The following is a 13,969-nucleotide window of genomic DNA, read 5'->3' on the forward strand; positions in this document are numbered from 1 at the left end:
GCGTCCCTAATGAAAGAGCTCTGTCAGCATAAAACCTGGTGTTTGTAGTCTTCTCCCATTGGCTCTAATGGGAGAGAACAAGGAAGGAGATAGCTCCTCCAGCTCCACTTTTTGTGTGCGTTTGGCCCCCTTCCTTTCCTGAATTCTAGGTGGCTTGGTGCTGCAGAGCAATTGCCAGCAGACCAGAGGCACAGCTCTGTGTCTGCACATCCCCAGCCATAAGATTGTTCTGCAAGCAATCAAGTAATATATGTATTTGTGCGGGGTGGCATGAATGGAGCACTGAATAAATAATCGACTTTCATAACACCTCAGACGGTGCTTTTCAAGGACGTCGGCTCACACATTCAATTATGAATCATCAAGTGTAGGATAATCAGTTAAGAAGAAGAAAAAAGTGTGAATATGCACTTGTGAGCCAAGCCTGATGATTATGTCACCGAGTAATGAGAAACCGAACAGTGTACATATGTGTATAATCCCTGCTCTGGGATAAATATTATTAAGGGTAGGAGAGAAATACCATACATACTATTTGCGGGGAGGGTTTAAATCAGCCTCCATCTCAATGTGGAGCAAGGGTGAATGTACAAAGCGTTCCTTGCCATTTGTTAATGAAGGTGAAACTGAGTAGGAATATCAAGCACACATTAATTGGCACAATGTCAATGTTGCTAATTAACCTCAACAAAGGAATGACTCAGTATGTATGTCAGTTTATCATATAATGTTCATTACAACACATGTAGACGTGCAAGACTCAGTACTTCCTTTTTTCTGAATCGTCCACCATTCAGCTTCATTGAGTTACAGCCTCAAGCATTATATATATGTATCTTGCACCATGCAGCAGATACATTTACAGTGGTCCTTGATTCTCAAATGCCTTGGTACTCAAACAACTTGGAACCCAAACACTGCAAACCGGTTTGCGAACTTTTTTCAGAAGCCAAACGTGATCTGTTTTGAATGTTACACTTCCGATTTGAGTGCCACACTTTCATTTTGAGTGTTACACTGAGGTCTTTTTGTTTTTGCTGTTTATTTTGCGTTTTTGGTTTTGCGACTCTTTTTTTTATGACTGTGTGGAACCCAGTTCAGCTACTGATTATGTGACTTCAGTACATTGTTTATTACTTTTATTTTATGGATCAATGGCCTTGTCAGACAGTAAAGTTCATGTTAAATTGCTGTTTTAGAGGTTGTTTTTAAAAGTCTGGAAAAGATTAATCCATTTTGCATTACTTTCTATGGGAAAGCGTGCCTTCGTTTTGGAACAGACTTCCGGAATGGATTAGTTTTGAGAACCAAGGTGCCATTATACAACTTTGTCATGTCCCTTTAAACAAAAAGCACCTTAAGAAGACAAAATGGAAGTGGCAGATACTGCGATTGTAATGTGAGAGTGCCCTTGTGACACTTATAGAAGAATCACAGCGCCCTGGAAGAAGCAGAAGCAGTAGAAGGAGATACTAGGTGAAATGCGCATAACGTGACAATTCTGTTTTTTGGTTCTGTGGGGCTCTGGGGCAAACGGTCCTTAGTGAACTCTGCTTTTTCTCGCTGTTTTTACAACAGCCAATTCACTTGCCTTCTCCTTGAGCACATTTATCACAGCTGCCCAGAGGGGAGGTAAAAAGGTAAAGGACCTCTGACAGTTAAGTCCAGTTGCAAGCATCTCTGGGGTTGCAGCGCTCATCTTGCTTTACTGGCCAAGGGAGCTGGCGCTTGTCTGCAGACAGTTTTTCTGGGTCATGTGTCCAGCATGACTAAGCCACTTCTGGAGAAACCAGAGCAGCGCACGGAAATGCCGTTTACCTTCCTGCCAGAGCGGTACCTATTTATCTACTTGCACTTTGACATGCTTTTGAACTGCTAGGTTGGCAGGAGCAGGGACTGAGCAACAGGAGCTCATCCCATCACGGGGATCGAACCACCGACTTTCTGATTGGCAAGCCCAGTGGTTTAGACCACAGCGCCACCTGCGTTCTGGGAAAGGACAAGCCAATTGGAGGAAAATGGCCCCCTCTCCACTCTTGCCACTGCCCACTTGTTTAGGCTGAAGCTGTGAACAGGAAATGACAGTGAGGAAGAGGAGGAGCTCCAGGTATTGGCCCTGGGCCCCTTATGGGGACATGGGCCTTGGCAGGTGCCCAGTGATGCTGACCACTGATGCTGGCCCTGGTCACTGAGGGATAAGGGGTAGGGTGCATGCATTGGCAGTGTGCTCTTTCCTGGTAGAAGCAAATGCTCAATTTAACGCTGACCTCAAATGCCAGCACCCTGCCTTGCAAGTGTGGATTCATATTCACAAGAAGTAATTGCGAGGCGTTGCCATAGGAAACAAGCGCCTTTAATAAGAAAAGTGTAGGCAGTCGTAGACTTTGGCAGGCAAGAGCGAGTAGGAGGCCATTTGGCTTTCTGGAATACCGAATCATATTTGGTCAATAGGGGATGATAATGCGTTTCTTCACCCCCTGGGTCCCTGCCAAGGGACTTCGTGTTTCCGCAAAGATGGAAAGATCCTTTGGTTCCCCATTTTGCCTTTTCAAACCTCCTGCATCCAATGGTATTAGACAGGCATAGAATCCCAAGAGAATTAGTGTGGCAGCTGCAATTATCTCCATTGCATAATTAAAAGCATTGGTGTCCTTGATCACAGGCCACTATGACCCAGAAACAGGGAAGAATATGGTGGCCCTGGTTGCATCGTCTTGGCGGCAGCCTGGATGACGGACTGGGTGGCAGGAGAAGCTGGGTGGCTAAGATAAATGAGAGGGTTCGGTAAGGAGTGAGGAGGAATCCTTGCTACCCTTCAACCCAGCCTAGGTCTCCATTTTCCTTATTCTTTCACTTGCCTGGAAGAAGCTGTTCACAAAGATAAGCTGAGCCACTTTTATGGAAAGCCCTCTTCTTTCAATTTGGGCTAAAGGTCTTTCTCACCCATGTGTGCATGTGGGGAGACAACAGAAAGGAATCAAAACAGCGATCAAAACTGCCCCTGGTTCAGGGATGGTACAAAGTAGAAAATCTACAAGTAGGACCTGATGCAAAGGCCTTGTTTGCACCATAAAAATTGCCCTAGTTGCCATACGTCCGGGTTTTCCTGGGCATTTTGCCCATTCCTGGGGAAACCCGGATGTATGGCAGCCCTACACTGAAAGCACTATAATAGTACTTTAAATAGCGACGTCTTCCTCCAAAGAATTCTGGAAACTGACATTTGTTAAGTGCGTTGAAAATTTCTTGGGAGACACCTGTTTCCTTCCAAAAAGGAACAATTATCAGAGTGATTTAGCAGTCAATTCCGCTTCCCAGGCAACTCTGAGAATTGGAGCTCTGCAACTGGCTGAGTATATCACTAGTTAAAGGTACTGTCTATCATAATTTCACCAGTATATCTACAAGTGACCGACTGAAACTGCTAAGAAAATGAAGCAAACTTCCTATGACAAATGAGCCGGTTGCTTGTGGATGTAATGTGCTTTCCTTCTTTTGAGCTGTGCCAATGTGGCTGGGGGCAGAATGAAAGAAAGAAGGGGGAATGAGAGAGAGGAAAGGAGGAGGCAAATTTTGTGGGTGGGTGGGTGGGTGTGCACATGAGGAATCAATGATATGCAGGCATGTGCATGTGTGAATGGAAGGATGAGGGTATGTGAGAAAGGGGAGAACAATTAGATGAATAGGGTGCCTGCTTGTGTATGTCTGAATAAATGGTTGGATGGTGTGTGTGATTAAAAGAGAAAGCATGGGGGGGGGGTTCTGGCCCCTCCTACCATCTGCTCCAACCCCTGCCCCTCCTGAACATGTGACCCTCTACAGATCACCCCCAAGAGAATGCAGCCCCATAGCGGGGGAGTATTCCCTATCCCTGAGACAGATGAAGTGACTCGGTTTAATAAAATCCTTAAAATAAAATAAAAAAGTGGATTCCATCGTAAGAGAGTTACTACAAATCAATTGGCTTTAAGCAGAAAGTAGTTGAATTGTGACTGCAGCAGAGGCCGGAGAAAGGGAAAGTATTACTTACATCTACCCAGGCTGCACGAACAAACAGGCCTCTGATGCTTCAGAAAAAAAGAGAACATTGATTGTCAGCACAACATCATTAATCATGATGCTAAATTGCCTTATTGTGGAATATAGTATATCGGAAGCAGCTGTCAGATGAGCACATCCAAATGCTCCTGATGCACTTATATTGATTTTCAGCGTATCGTCTGTTCCAAATGTAAGATGTAATTAGATAACTGTTTGGTGAAATCCTGGCTGCATTTAAGTCACTGGGAGATTTGTAATCGATTGGCCTGAGATTCTACTCATAGATATCAGTAACTTTCAGCCACAGCCTCATTGACACTAGTCCTGTTGAATAAATGCTTGCCCTGCATCTAGCAGTCATATCCTATGCATGGAAGTCAGCCTTATACTGTGCTCAGTGGGGCTTCCTCTCGGGTAAGCATGCATGGGATTGTGGCTTTACCCTTCCTTTGCCTCCTGTGAAGATTAAGTTCCTAAGATTAAGATTAAGTTGCCTCCTGTGAAGATTAAGTTGTATTTTGTTTTTTGAATAAGGCTGATACCTGAAGGAAGGAGGAAGAGCAAAGGGATCTTGAGAATATGTTTACTCAAAGCCCAACAAATAGGAGCTCTATGAGCCCTGGAAAATTTGCTCCCTGCCTTGTAGGCCTTTCCCCATCTGACTTCGGAGGACAGGTCTCCTAACTGACTGCAGCTACGAAAACTGAGGCTGCCCTACCCTCTGGGCTGGAGTTTGTTTATGGGATTGTGTTGCAGGTTTGGTGTGATAGATAGATAGATAGATCTAATTGTGATTTATGTGGACATTGTTTAATTTGGTTGTGTATTTTTGACGTTTATTGTTTATGACTACTTTTGTTACGGGACGCGGGTGGCACTGTGGTCTAAACCACTGAGCCTAGGGTTTGCCGATCAGAAGGTCGGCGGTTCGAATCCCTGCAACGGGGTGAGCTCCCGTTGTTCGGTCCCAGCTCCTGCCCACCTAGCAGTTCGAAAGCACGTCAAAGTGCAAGTAGATAAATAGGTACCGCTCCGGCGGGAAGATAAACAGCATTTCCGTGCGCTGCTCTGGTTCGCCAGAAGTGGCTTAGTCATGCTGGCTGCATGAGCCGGAAGCCGTACACCGGCTCCCTCGGCCAGTAAAGCGAGATGAGCGCCGCAACCCCAGAGTCAGTCACGACTGGACTTAACAGTCAGGGGTCCCTTTACCTTTGTTACGTTGCAATTCTGCAATTTTTTTCATGCTGTAAGCTGCATTGAGCATGGTTTGAACTATGGAAAGGCAGCATATAAATAACATGTATGTAAGATAGGAAGAAGGTAGGGTGCTACTTATATTGAGCCAAGCCACTGATCCATCTAGCTTGGGATTGCCTGCACAGCCTGGCAGCAGCTCCCCAGGGTTTCAAACAGAGGCCATTTCCACTCCTAACTGAAGATGCTGGGGACTGAACCTGGGACCTCTGATGTTGTCTCACTGAGCTGTGTCCGTTCCATCGTGAGGCTCGGTGCCATCGCTCTGATTGGGAAAGGGAAAGAGGCCGAGCAGCTGGATGCTAAGAAGCTGAGCAGGGAAAGGTCCCAGGCAGGCAGAGAGCCAAAGGAGGAACCTGAGAGGGCGCGTGAAGGAAACACAGAACTAAGAAAACAAGAGGCCTAAAAGAAGGGGCTGATGGGAAAGCCTCTGCAGAGCAGCCTGGGCAGGGACCAAGTGGGCTGGATATTGTGTCTGAAAAGAGCCAAGGTTCAACAAAGCTGAACAAGCAATGGCAGTGGGGAAGTCTAAAATCCTCTGCTCACTTACATGGGAGCATGTACCATTGAATTTAATGGGGCTTCTGAGTAGCCATGCACTCTTATGGGTGGAATTTAACTAGCCAAATATTTGGTTGCATGTTGTTGTTTTTAAAGTCTTTTCCAAATGCGAAGATGCTATGTTTTTCCTGTATTTATTTCTAGATAATTTTATTTATGTCATTGCTATTTATTTAGATACATATTCTACCTTCAACAAATTGGCAGGGACATACTGTCGAAAATAAATACGGCTTGTATAAACTTTTTTTGTAACCATGCATTAGCACACTTTTTATGTACGTATCTTCCCTGGTCCCAACCCCCCCCCCCTTTTTCTAAAAAAGAAAATAAAGAAAAAAGCTGCCATGCTGAATTAAATGGATCACAAATGATAGCTAGCAAGACTAATATTTACTTATTTGCTAATTATTTATCAAGATTTCTGCACTGTTTATGATCTGACTCCAGAGAGGAAGTGGTGACTGCCAAAAGAATTCAAAGGAAATCAAAATTAATCCCTTCTGGTCCTGCAGATGGCAGAGTACAATATGAAGTTAACTTTCTGTGTTAGCAAACAAAAAAGGAATGCAGAGGTGAACAAAGTAGAGGTTATAATAACCCCAATCATTTATAAAACATTAATGAGAGAATTTCCTACTTTCATTTTCAAGAAAAGTGAAGTTTCTAGCCCTCATGGTGAAATATAACAAAAATAAGCTCAGAAGAAAATATGTGGCTCTACAAGTGCTGACAATTACAAATCTGTTTAGTCAATAGCCATAATGTTTAAAGTGCATGGATTTTTTGATTTTTTGTTTAGCCTTGTGTACATCATGCAAAAACAATGTGAAAATACACCTTGGGCAAGTAGGGCCAACTGACTCTACCTGCATGTACATCAAAAGATACAATTTTAGTTGCCGTATAACAGCAATGTGCACTCATCAAAACTGTACCTTGTAAAAAACATCCATAAACTATGTCTTCCAGATTAACATGGTCATCTGTGTCATCACTGTTGTTCTCAAGAAGTTGTCACGACTGAGGAAGACAAAGAAGAATGGCCAATATAAAAACCCACAATAACAAAACTATGCATTGTGAGTTTAATGCAGCTAACCAGTAAAGGTAAAGGGACCCCTGACCATTAGGTCCAGTCGTGACCGACTCTGGGGTTGCGGCGCTCATCTCGCTTTATTGTATAAGATATATCTGTATAAGATGGTGCACCATAGTTCACTTTATTGATTTAAAATAGTTTGTGCCCCGTTCTTCCTCCATAAGGAGATCAGAGCAACGTGCAATAAAGTGAACAGTAAAGCAGTATAAAACAGCAGACAAAACTTGCATCAGTCAAAATACTATGGAGCGCTCAAAAATGTAAAATGTCTTCCTAAATGCAAAACAAAATAAAAAAATTCCTTCCAGTAGCACCTTAAAGACCAACTAAGTTAGTTCTTGGTATGAGCTTTCGTGTGCATGCACACTTCTTCAGCTACACTGAAACAGAAGTCACCAGACCCTTCTATATAGTGAGAAGGTGGGGAGGGGTATTACTCAGAAGGGTGGTGGGAATGGGTGATTGGCAGATAGCTGTGATGAGCCTGTTGACGACTCTTAACGACTGCAATAGGTCTTACAGGAAAAAGCAAGGGGTGAAAAGGTGAAAAATGGCTTTGTCATGTATAATGAGATAAGAATCCAAGGTCTTTGTTCAGACCAGGTCTCTCTTTGTTCAGACCAGGTCTCTAAATGCAGACATTGAAGGGCTGGCGTCTAGTCCCAGTAATCATAAGCAGCAAGGGCTTGGTGATAATAATAATAATAATAATAATACTGTAATATCATCATCATCTTTTACTAGACAGCACAGGAATTTGAGGCACACATATTTGAAACAAATATGAAAATTTCAAATAATGATCCCAACTCTAAAATAACATGGTGCACAAACACTTTTTTACATATGTCCCATTGATTGCAGCAAGTAGGATTTCCAATTACTGCCAGGATCTACAGGCTATTAACATATCTGTCTGTTGTCTATATAATACCAACTTTGCACTCAGAGACAACACAGTGTTTACAATTCAACAGTCTAAGAGAGGAGCAGGTGTGGTGGTGGTGGCTGAACCATTTTCAGCCTAGGGGCCACATTACCTTGCGGACAAACTTCTGGAGGCCCAGGCCAAAGGCAAAAGTGGCTATAGCTAAAGGCAAAAGTAGGCAGAGCGACAGATGCAACTTTTACTACCTTAGTGGAAGAGGCTGCCTTCCAGCCATGCTGAAGTAAGAGATTTGTTTCTGCACGCATCTACCTGCACCTTCCATCCGACAAGCAGGAGACGTTACTGCAGTTCAAGGACCAATGATACTGGTCTTCAGCTGCTGGGACCACTGTTACATTTACAGCTGACTTACGCTGGGTCAGAACAGCAGCATCCTTATGTTGTTGTTATTATTTTGAAGTGGGTCCCTAAGTGCTGCTCTTTTCGGTGGGGTTTATTCCCTCATAAGCATGTTCAGAACTGCAGCCTTAAGCTGCTTTAAAGAATGCTGAGCACTATTAGGTGTCAATAATTCATCAGCGCTGCAAACATCTGAATGTGCCTTGTTTCAGCAGGCAGGGAGTTGTGCTGAAAACATTATATTAACTCGCCTTTTAGTTCACTGGTGTCACTTGAGAGGCCTAGTCATTGTGTGATTGCTGATTGCACTTCTGGTGCGCAGCTTGCGGCTTTTTTAATTCAAAGCCTGTAGCATATTGACATAGAACTGGTGCAGAGTGGTAATTAATCATTAATATATTCCTTGTATGAATACCACACATTATGCCTGGTTCTTTAATCTGTGCCAGTTAAAAACACACATTTAATCTTTGTACATTGCAATCTGCATAGCCAAACAATGCTGGTGCAAGGATGGCGAGCCCAACATGAAGGCCCATTTCTGTTCATTAAATACACTAATATACACAGCTGGGCACTTTATTCTTCGACAGACAGATGAGTCACTCAGACATGCTGAACAATGTTTGCTGCTGCCTCACTCTCAACCTGCAAAATCTCCATCAGGGTGGAGAACCTCTCACACTCTGGATGTGGTTGGGCTGTAACAACTGGAAAACAGGTTCCCTATCTCTGTTCCCCATAAGTTGCACACATACCAAAGATTTAAAACCTGTGACTCCCCACCCCGCCCAAAGAATAGTTTGTTGTTGTTGTTAATAATAATAATAATAATAATAATAATAATAATAATAATAATAATAATAATTTATTATTTCTACCCTGCCCATCACTCTGGGTTTCCCCAGCCACTCTGGGTGGCTTTCAACAGAACATTAAAAACAGAATAAAACTTCAAACATTAAAAACTTCCCTAAACAGGGCTGCCTTCAGATGTCTTCTAAAAGTCAGATAGTTGTTTATTCTCTTGACATCTGATGGGAGGGCATTCCACAGGGCGGGCGCCACTACCGAGAAGGCCCTCTGTCTGTTAAGGGTGCTGGAAATTGCAGCCCTGTGATGGGTAAATTACAGTTCCCGGGATTCTTTGTGGGGGAAACACGTGCTTTAAATATATGGTGTGTACGCAGTCTTATATATGACTCAACTTAGAAGTTGAGCAAAAACTTAGAGTTAAGGACACTGCTGTTAACGGTGTAAACTTGATCAGGAGGTGAGAGCAGGAAGAATGGCCAGATTGGAACCAGTAAGTTTACACCATCCTTTTAAAAAAATACATCATCAGTAGATGATGGTGATCAGTAGATCAGCAGTAACTTCTCCTACCTGCTCTTTCCACCTATTGTAGCAAGTAGAACTGCAGGTTTTCCATGCACCAGGCAAAGGTTGCCCCTGTTGAATTTCTGTCTGTCACACAGCAGAACTTCTGCCACAGGAACTCGGGGAGAAACGTAAATTGGGCTTAATAGGTAGCTTATGCTGGAGGCTTCCTACAAACTCGAAAGAGGCAATCAGTAGTCAGTGCAATTTGGTGTATGTTTCAATAGGCTCAGGGTCCAGATGCAATCAAATCATAGCTGAAAGCTATAAATAAGCAGGATGCTGGAGGAAAGAGTTAGCAACAGGTTCATTTTCAATAGAATGTATTTTCATCTGAATGTGATTTTTTAGAAGGGACATGCTCTAAGGCTTTTTACCTGGCCACTCTGTTTGAAGTAGATATTGAGCTCGTGAAATTTGCTGATGTTAATGACTAGCCCCTCCTACCTCTGGAGATAGGATTTGGCTTCTCAAAGCAGTGGTGATCAAATATAACATAGATTAATGTCCCTATGAAAACTTCAGAATCAGAAACAGGGATGTTGACAAAGCACTCCTTCTGTATGTGTGAATGTATGCATGTTGAGCCAAGGGTCCCTACAGACAAATAATACAGGCTTTTTGCTTAACTCTGTACTGACTATAACACTGGTCTTCAACTGGTGGATTGGGACCCACAAATCAGCCATGCCCTACTCTTAGGTGAGTGCCACGGCTAAGTTGTTTGTTGTCATTGTTTTTTAAGGGTGTTTTTTTTACAAGAAGAAAAATGGAAATAATTATTGCCAGGGTTAGTGAAAGGACCCAAGATTATTCAATTACAAGCTCTGCTTTCCAAAGTATTTATATAACTGGTTTCCTTTTGCATCAGTTTACCTTGGAAGGAGAAAGATGGACAGTGGCAGGGCAAAATCAAGTGGGTCGGATGTTGCAAGTCTGAACTGAAATGGGCTCTAGCTTCAAAAAGACTATAGGGCTGTTTGGCAGATGGTAGCATTTCTTAGAATGTCTCATGAGTCCTGAACACAAATATGAATGCTAAATGGCTGGAGAGGGTTGCTTTGCTTTGCTTCTGTTGTTGCCTTAATCAGAAGTGGTTTGCAGTATCCCAGGGGGGCAGTTCTGGTGGTGAATCCCTGCAGCAAAATGTCGAGGAATTGCCTGTTCGTTTGTCTGGTGCCTCTCTCAGATAATGCTGGACTGCAATTCCCACCAGTCCCATCAGCTAGCGTGACCTCTGGGTCAGGATTGGAATCTGACAACACCTGGAGGGTCATGGGTTAGCCATCTCTGGTCTAGGGGAATTGTGGGCTGCTTCCTTCGGGCAAAGATGCTGGGGAGGTAGAGCTGCAAAAGCTAGGCTAGTTTTCTGTTTGCAAGAAACCAATGAACAGAGACCTCCAAGCCTCATTAAAGCCACATTAATGAGAGGGATATCAAATTTACCTGAAAATTGCAGGTGCCTGAGGCGAAAGGGAAAAATCTCTTGAGGAATGTGGCACCTGCGTTCTTCCAATATACTTTTCTGAGGTGAATTGGCTTATGTTGCTGCTGTGAAAGAGAGAAAGGAGTGTGTGTGGAAAAAGTGGAGGTTTAATTTAATCCCTTCCTTTTGCCTGAGGATTTGGAAGTTGTTGTAGGATTCCGGATTGATAATTGGGCAACAGATAGAAGGGAAAAGACCTTTTGGGGCTACAGACAGAGAATGTGTAGGTCTTATGTTGCTTTGTATAGCCAAACTCTGACAGGATCAGGAATTCAAGGCCAGGGAGGAAGAGGTGGAGCTTAAATTCACTACTGTAGAAGAAGCGTGTGATCCTGAGCACAGTTACTAGGGGGATAAGTGTCCCAGGAACAGCTTCGACTAGATGGCTAAACCAGGCGAGGGTAGCTGATGGATCCTAAACCCTCTGAGTTAGAGACTTCCCTTGCATGCAAAGACAGGCTCTGGCAGACTGAGTGGGCGAGACCCATAATAGGTCCAACGGCCAAGAAGGCAGTTTCTGCATGTGTTGTAGAGGGAAATGATGGGGCAGATGGGGCTCATCAACCTGGGAAGGTAGCTCTTCTAGAAGGAAAACTCTGATCCTAAACCTCCACTGCTTTGTGGGATATCTTCAGGAGAAGAATCTGGAACGGAATCCCCAAGATGGTTGGATGGCGCCTTGTACACCTCTTTCTGGCAACCCCTGTAGCTAAGCTGGTGCCAAACATATTTCTCTGTTTTCCTTTGGGCCATATCAGCAAGGCTGAGGAGCAGGGGTCTTGTCATCTTGGCAGCCCAGGACCTCCATACACACTGCCCGGGCTTGCTACCCAGAGAGGCACTTCAGTGCTGCTAAAACAGTGGTTTGACTTCACCTCCAGAAGTGCACTCCATTGTCTCTTGAGGCAGACAGATGCCAACAATTAATCTATTGCAGCAAAAGGGCATGCTAAATGTATTGTGTTGCAAACTTTTGTGGGCTAGTCCATCATATGTATCCTCTATGCATGGGCCTTGAACATGGGTGGGGAATCTCTGGCCTGCCAGGCTGTTTTCCCCAAACCATGTCCACATGCCCTACACCAGACCTCACTTCCTTGGAAGGATGTCTATATTCAAAGTAAATCATCCCTGCTCCCCCACCCCTACCCCAACAGGCAGGGCTTGTCAGCAGGCAAAAGATAGTCTGACAATTCCATTGGAGGTGAAACATAAGCAAAATAAGCAGTGACCATTCATAATGCCAGTAATTGGTGACCACAATATCTTATAATAGCTGAGTAAATGTAAACACTTGTAGTAGGACAGGAAACCATTGTCTGTACTCGGGCCCAAAATAATAGCCTATTTAGTTACTAGTTCCATTACAACTATTTCATGCTGGAATCTATTTTGAATTTCCTCTGAATAGCAATTTCCAGGTCAGCAGCAGAGTATGTAGACTGAAATGTTCCTCTACTGGTTCCTGGATGCTGACACCCTTTCTGATATCAGCTCCCTAACCTAACAGGTTTTTGTCCTTACATCTAACCTCGCCTTGAACAATTTATTTTCTTGTACACATGTGTGCGGAGGAGGAGGATAACACTCCACACATCTGATGAAGTGGACCACAAAAGCTTGTGCTGAAAGGCTCCTTTTGCTGATCTCCGCAGTCCTTCTACGTCTGAAAAGGGGTTGGAAAGATCGTGGAAGTCCACACATGTATCAACTATGCACAGTGGTGTGTGTAGAGTTCTGGCCTCCTGTGACACATATACCCATCCAATTTTCATCATATGAAATGGTGGAAGTCTTCCCTCTGGTCCACTTTACCCCATGACTTCCATAATCAGAATTGCATGGACTGGCCTTGAGACAGGGTGGCTACTTAACATCCCGTCCCCCATATTGGGACACTGATTTTCATTTTTTTAAATTGCCTGCAGACTTAGATACACATGTATGTACTTATATATGCACATTTAGAAATTATTTTTTTCTAATTAAAATAGAAATGCATCTCCCCAAAGTAGGCCGGACTGTGGCCAGGAGACCTGTGTGCTTGCTCAGTTTTGCTCCCAGGTGCTGTTGGACTTGAAGGCCCCATCCTCCCTTTTCTTTTTTAGGGATCTTTTTCTTTAAGCATGGTCTTTAAGACTTGGCCTGGGTGAGCAGCCTTTCAAACAAAGGGCCATCCTCTGTCAAATAAAGACACACACCCTCTCCACCTTGAGAGTACAGTGGTACCTCGGTTTACGAACTTAATCTGTTCCTGAAGTCCGTTCTTAAACTGAGGAGTGCTTTCCCTAATGAGGCCTCTCGCCGCCGGTGCCCTTCCACCGTTCGGATTCCGTTCTTAGACCGAGGTACAGTTCGCAAACCGGGACACTACTTCCGGTTTTGCGGAGTTTGTAAACCGAATCGTTCGTAAACAGGACTGTTCTTAAACCGAGGTACCATTGTACAGTGGTATCTCGGGTTACATGTGCTTCAGGTTACAGACTCCACTAACCCAGAAATAGTACCTTGGGTTAAGAACTTTGCTTCAGAATGAGAACAGAAATAGTGCAGTGGCAGCAGGAGGCCCCATTAGCTAAAGTGGTGCTTCAGGTTAAGAACAGACCTCCGGAAGGAATTAAGTACTTAACCCGAGGTTAAGTACTTGAAAGCACCTCAGGAGCTTGTTCAAGTGAAGCTGGTGTGCACATGGTCTGGAGTCATTAATCCAGAGCAATAAAATAAAAAATAAAAATAAAAATCGCCTCTCTATACACTTGGCCCCGGGGGAATTGTGCAGATTTTCCGAGTGTCAAGATCCAACGAGGGTCTGGCCTTATACAGCCTCTGGAGAGATTTGTTTTTGTAGCCGGGAGTG

The 13,969-nt window shown here is 43.9% G+C and overlaps 1 protein-coding gene across 1 annotated transcript in view; it reads left to right on the forward strand.

The window, feature by feature from the left end:
- The window catches only part of PRTFDC1 (phosphoribosyl transferase domain containing 1), a 168,159-nt gene that overhangs the window by 64,008 nt on the left and 90,182 nt on the right, over positions 1 to 13,969 (forward strand). The gene's annotated exons all lie outside the window — the stretch shown is intronic.

Source organism: Podarcis erhardii, assembly GCF_964252035.2.
Source record: "Podarcis erhardii genome assembly, chromosome: 12".
Classification (NCBI taxonomy): Eukaryota; Metazoa; Chordata; class Lepidosauria; order Squamata; family Lacertidae; genus Podarcis; species Podarcis erhardii.